Below are 6,978 nucleotides of genomic sequence, written 5' to 3'. Positions count from 1 at the left end.
CATGTAGGCCTTAAAAGATGGATAAATCTTAAATAACAAAATGGGTAACAAAGGACATTCTGTCTATGTAAATGTTGGAGGCAGCCTAGCAAAAGCAACATATTTAATCTAAAAAAAATGAGATGTATTCTGTGCAGTGGGAGACCCTTACTCTCAAATAGAAGGGCTTTTGATTTCACTGAGTCTGAGGATAAGAGCCAAAGATTTAAGTGTACCAATGGTGTTTCTGTCAAAGACTGTACCACATTCTATTTGTCTGAGTCAGTACTGTTTTCTTGACATTTTTCCTTGAAAAACATCTCTCTTCTGTTTTTCAAAGACAGATTGGAATTTCCTTGTGCAACTTTTGGTAAATTTCTCTATTTAAAAGTATACCTATGGATGGTGGTGAAATTTAAGTACAAATAGTAAGGTTCTCTTTTTAAAAGTCAAAAATTATGGAATCTGTTTCATATACATCGGGGATTAAATAGTATTATAATTTTGTGCTTTCAAAAAAATCCCTCAAATCCCATAGATTTGTTCTACTCTCTGGGAAAATGGTGGTCTGAAAATTAAAACATTTTAAAGTTGAGATTTACTTATCAGTAGATTTTAAGAATTCATTCTTAAGTTCTAGAATGAAAGATGAATATTCAGTAATTCCACATCTACAATAAGGCACAGCAAAAAATATTTCACAAAGCCCTAATAAAAGAATGTGAATCTCTGGGCTGGGTATGTAGTTCGGGGCTAGAGCACTTGTCTAGAATGTGCAAGGCCCCGTGTTAATGTCCAGCACCACACACACATAAACACACATACACACACAAAGTAAAACTAAGTTTTTATGTAGTATATCCAAAGCTAGAATCTATGTGTTCTAATTTGGCAATATTATCATTTCTATACACTACTTTTCTAGTAAATACTAGTTTGCATAAGGTTATAGTGCATTTAATTTACAAATGCCAAACTTAGCCTTTTATAGATCATAAACTATGTTATAATTGTTATTATGTGTGGGATATAAAAAGATAGGTTTGCTACTTTAATTTTTTCCTGTACATGATTCATGTAAGTATGGGCTATCTTTCCCAAACAAGTTAAAATTTTATATAGATTTATAACATGTATAGTAAAGTTAACACAAGTAAATCTATAAACTATTTTTCCCATCAAGTAACAAATACTCTCAACAGACTACATTTAAAACTCTCCGTGAAAACAACAGTGATTTAAAAGGAATTGGAAAGCACTCAAAGTTATCAGAAATTTATTTGAACCATAAAATCATTTAGCTTGGAGAAATATATTTTGGATATATGAAATAAAAGAATGTTCCATTTCATTTAGGAAATGCTTCTAAATCATTTTATACATAAAACCCATCTTGCTCAAATAAAAAGTTATCATGCAAAACAACAAAAACTATTCCAGAAAATTTTTAACCATGCTACATAACACATTTCTAAGGTTCATCTACTGTGAATTGTACTTACCAAGGGTTTGCCCCTATGAGACCCTGAACTCAAAATCCCAAGGACCATAAACAAAGGGAAGGAAAAGGAGGGCTGGAAAGAGAAAAAGAAAATGTATCCAGGCCTGGTGATATCTGTCCATATCCTAGTACTAGGAAGGCTGAGGAAGGAGGCCTCCAAGCTCAACAAAACAAAACATGGTTAGGGCAGTGGTATGCCAGAAGTAGTGCTATGCATCTCATATTCCAGCAACGAAGGTGAGAACACATAGAAAGATCACAGTCCAGGCCAGTATGGGCCAAAAAGCAAGAGTAATTCTCAAAAACAACCAATTCCAAAAAAAAAAGTGGGGGGGAATTTCCAGAATGGTTCAATTGGTAGGGTGCTAGCTTAGCAAGCACTAAGCCCAAAATTCAAATCCCAGTACTGAATATGATTAAAAGGCAAAGGGAACACTCTAGAATGTGATCATATTTCTTGGAGCTTCTACTGAACATTTATTCTATAACCAATCTAAATGGTAAGAAATGATTCCAAAATCTGAAGTGTTCGATGAGGTCCTAGGTTCTGTTACACTTACCTCCACATCTCTGAACCTTGAGAACACCATTCTTTACTACAGTTCACAAGTCTTACAAGGGTAGAAACAACAGGGTCCTTCTCCCTGGGTATTAGTTGGGGCTTATGTAATTAACTACTTACCAAAAAAAAAAAAAAACCAAAAACGTCATAAATTGCTAAATACAAGAAGTGAGACATGAATCCTCTCCAAAGGGGAGTTATTTCACATAAAATCTGTAATACTTTAAAACTATTGTAACTTTTCCTTTTCTATGCCAGCTGAGAAGTCAGGTGACACTGTTTAAGCCTCCTTAAAGTTCCTTTGTTCTATTTGGTAGATGCTGTATCTCTGTGTATGGTGGTGAAAACCAAGGCAGTGCATTCTATAAGGCTATTAAAGTGGCAGCTCACTCCCAGAGCTGGGCTTATGACAGAAAAACAAAATACAATCTGGTACATTTTCATTTCCCTCATAAATATCTTCATAAATACTGCTAGAAACATAATTTCAGTTCAACATAGAAAAACAAGCTAATATTGTGAATTATATGTTAATGTCCAAACAAAAATTTTTAAATAAAATCAAAAGAAAATTTAATCTCAAATGTATATGTCAGACTTTTAAGTGAATTTTCACAACATATTTCATCAATAGACTTTACTTAACTATACAATAGCTTGACTGATGGCACATAGCTTGACTATACATAAAAGAAACTATACTCTGAACTAAAAATAAAATACAAGCAACATAAATCAGTATAGAAACCAGTGTACAGGTGCTATGACACATTACATGCCAAAGGGGGGGGAGGGCTTACTTCCACTATTTCATTTGTGTGTAATTACATTTTATACAAATTTAGTGATATCAATCTAAGACAACATTTTGAGAATATAATTTAACTAGATGCAAGAATTGTGTAAATGAATGTCTTACTATTTCCCTGTTTCTGTATTTCAAAAAGTTGCTCTTTGTTAGTTGTGTTTAACTGCCATCTAGAGTTAAAATGAATCAATTTCTTTTCCTTTTCCTACTCCTTTGCAAAATTTAGGCATATATTTTAGGCAATTTTCAGGATGAAAAGTTGTCAAAGGGTAATTTCCATTCAACATCTTAAATAATGGCAAACATTTGCACCCGCAACATACATTTCAGGTTGAGAAAGGAAAAGGATTGCATTTTATCTAACTAATAACAGTCCTATTTATTGTATGAATAAGCCAGTAAACAACCTAATATATATTTGCACTTGAAGAATTAAACTTATAAAATTAATTTATACTCTAATTCTATAGCATTCAGGTTGGGTTTTTTGAGTCCAAGTAAAGCAGGGATAAATACAAAGACACTCAGGAATCAATTTTATATCTGAAAAATATGAATATAAAAATTACCTAAGTCCCAAGTGTATAATTAACTAATTGAACTTATTAATGCACTTCATTAAAAGAAGCAATTAAATCCAAGCTAGAAATGTTTATAAGAATAAACCAGTAATACAATACTTAGGTTACAATTTCAGAAAGTCATTGCTAAAAAGCAATTAAAAAAAATACTGGGATTATAGGTAGGTGCCACTGTGCTTATTCAATAGTGGAATAATTTTTAAAAGTCACTACAAGATTATAAGACTAAAAGGGGAAAATCTGGAGGAAAAAAAGAGATAGGAAGATCATGAATGACAAAATGCCTACATCAAAGAAAGCCTGAAATAAGCAGTCAGACTAGTGAATATATGGAGAGCCAGTGGGAAATCAAGACATAGATAGATAGATGGATAGATAGAAAGATGTAGAAAGATATATATATATATATATATATATATACATATATATATGCATGCAACTAGAGAATTTAAAACAAAAAGATTGCTTCAACTTTAAATTACTGGTATTTGGAAGATGAACATTATACATACATGCAAACAACATACAAATGATTTCCTAAGAATTACTAATGCAATTTCAGTGCAAAAATCTTAATACTTTATTAAATTTTAGAACCAAAAAGTTAAAAAGCATATGTAAATTCTCCTTGAAAATCTCTAAGACTGAGCATCATTTTGTCTGCAAGATTTTGTTATCTCAATCAAAAATGTCTACAACACAGGTAACCAGCTGTGATAATGATTTCTCTATTGCAGCATTTTATCTGATTGGACCTAGATTGGCACCTAGTTCACTAAGTAACAAGAGCTCCTAAGATACCTAGTCATAAATTCTCTTTGGTCAAAATCTATCAAGGGCTTATTTAAAGCATTTCAGATACATTTTGAGTGTAGAATGTTTTCTCATAGTAAAATGGACAATACCAATATGAAATGAAGTAAAAATCTAATGATTTTTTATTTCAAAGTGAAGAAAAACAGATATACAGTTAATGAAGCCATTTTACCAAATGCCTGGAATAAAGAAAAATCAAAACCATTTCAGCTATAGGTTCTTTATTTCCTAAGTACTTGACTACCCAGAGGAAACACAAAGGGAATCTAAAAAGATGAATTCTGCACATAGTGTAACAGAATGTACTTTTAGGAACTTGTAATCTTTAATGTAACCAATGATTCTTTTAAATTATATTTTATTCCTCAAACCTTGTCCTCCCATTTTCATGAACAACCCTTCCTTTCCCATCCTTATTTCTATTCTCTACTTGCCTATCTCACCTCCTCCAGAACACCTGTTTATTACTGCCAACCTACCATTTTTTAATTCTCTGGTGCTTTCCCTGTATTTGAGGTTGGTATAATTTGTGGAGGGGAAGGGAAAAAACAAATCGTTTAAATAGGGATACAGGTGGATCCATTGAAACAATGAGATGTGCAAGTCGTTATGTGGAAAAACGAACTTTACAACTTTGGTGGGGGGGGGAGGAAGATTGGAAAGGGTGGGAGGAGAGGAGGATGGGAAGGGATGATAAGGGGAAACAAAGAAGGAGGCTACAATGATTGATAAGAAATGTGCTCATTATCTTGCCCATGTAATTGTAACCCCTCTGTACAGTATTTTCACAATAAAAAAAGAAAAAAATTCAAAATTAGGAAAGTTAATGGAACTACTCTTCTGTTTCTTTTACCCTATTCCTCACCCCAGATATACTGGCACACTCCCACTATATTTCCCTGCTATGTGACACATCCAGTCACATGTCCACTTTCTACTCATTTCCCAAAGTCCACCTCAGTCTTCCAAAATGCTCTCTAGGCATTTTCTCAATAGAATTTAGACTTACTTAAAATGAGTGCTGTCTTTGAGCTTCCTGGCCACAGATGAGCTTGCCTGCCTATAGCCCCAAAGGCAATGCACCAATGGGACATTAACTGAGAACCACCAAAAAGCAACTGCAACAGCTATCTCATTAGTATGAAAAGAACAACAGAAGTTTCAAATATCCTGTACTCCTTAATTATAGCCAGATATTTCCTGTTTTTTAGATTTTTCTATTAGAAAAGTAAAAATTGTTTTGTTTATTGGGGAAAAACAAATGTATTTATTTGCTAGCAATATAATCAGTAACCCCCAATTTTATCAACTAGAAGAAGAGTTCAATACCCTGGTTCATAGGTGAGGAAATGATGCCAATTACCTGATACAGAAAGAACACTAAATACATACTAGTCACTCCATCAAATCAGACAATACCCTCTATCACTTTTGGGTATATCTGAGGTGCTCAGCCAGATTCTAAATTCTTACAAACACACCTTAAAAATGTTTAGTAAAGAAATTTTTTGGCCTGGTACTAATGACTCACACCCGTAATCCTAGCGACTCAGAAGGCTGAGATCTGAAGTTCACAGTTTTGTAGCCAGCCCAGGAAGGAAAGTCCATGAGACTGTTTTATCTCCAATAAACTACTTAGAAAGAGCCAGAAGTGGCACTGTGGCTCAAGTGGTAGAGCACAAGCCTTGAGCCTCAGAGGCTCAGGGACAGCACCCAGACCCTGAGATCAAGCTGCAGGACTGGCACTGGCGCGTGCACGCGAATAAGGGGGTAAATTACAGTAATCTAGTGCAAGATCAAGTCCAGGAATCAGGACTTATTAACTTCACCACACACACACACACACACACACACACACACACACACACACACAAAGAGCCAGGTGTTGGATAGTCAGAATACTTTGCATTCTAGACAACCAATGTCTCACTTCAGAAAGTACTCAGGCTTACCTAGTAAAATGGAGCTGCATACTAATACAATGTAATTGCTTCAGATTCTTCCTCACAAAAAAAAAAAATAAATAAGATTCTTCCTCATGAGCCAGGTGTCTCAAAGAACAAATCATCTGTGAAATAAGTCTTGAGAAAGCAAGCTGTCATAGTCTCTCTTTAAGCAGAGCATTTTTTATGGGATGCTCTAAATTATCACTCTCTTCAGATAACCTTTAAGTACCTATAATATATTCCTGGTTACTCTTTTCCTAAAAGTTGCAAGCTATTCCTTGATTCACTGCTATGACAGACAATGACCCCAAAAAGTTGGACTCAATGCTGAAAGAGTGTGTGTCCCAATTGTGCTGCCCTGTAAACTTACACATAGCAAGGAGGCAAATGAAGTTTGTCTTCAGCAACATACACACTTTCATGTGCAATCACTAAATTCTATTTCATGAAACCCATTACTACCTTAACAAAAATCTTGAATGCCTTGTAACTAGACAAGAGCTCTATTTCATCCCTAGTACATAGGACTATCCCAAGGTCAGGTTTATGTTGTTGTTTGTCTTTACTAAGGTAAAGGTATGGAATAGTCTATCAACTGGACAGATCTTATCAACTGAAGACAGCTCTCCAAAATTTTGGTGATATTTCACAGGACAGATTTCATTTATTCATTCACAAACATTGAGTATCTACAGGTCCAGCCAGTTGTAGTTGTGGAGGATACAATGGAAAACCAGTTTGAATTTCAATGGTAAACCAGTGTTTAAATAATAATGTCTCTGTCT

Source organism: Dipodomys ordii, unplaced genomic scaffold, assembly GCF_000151885.1.
Source record: "Dipodomys ordii isolate 6190 unplaced genomic scaffold, Dord_2.0 Scaffold12, whole genome shotgun sequence".
Taxonomy (NCBI): Eukaryota; Metazoa; Chordata; class Mammalia; order Rodentia; family Heteromyidae; genus Dipodomys; species Dipodomys ordii.
The sequence above is the reverse complement of the archived record's forward strand: the minus strand, read 5'-3'. Positions refer to the sequence as shown.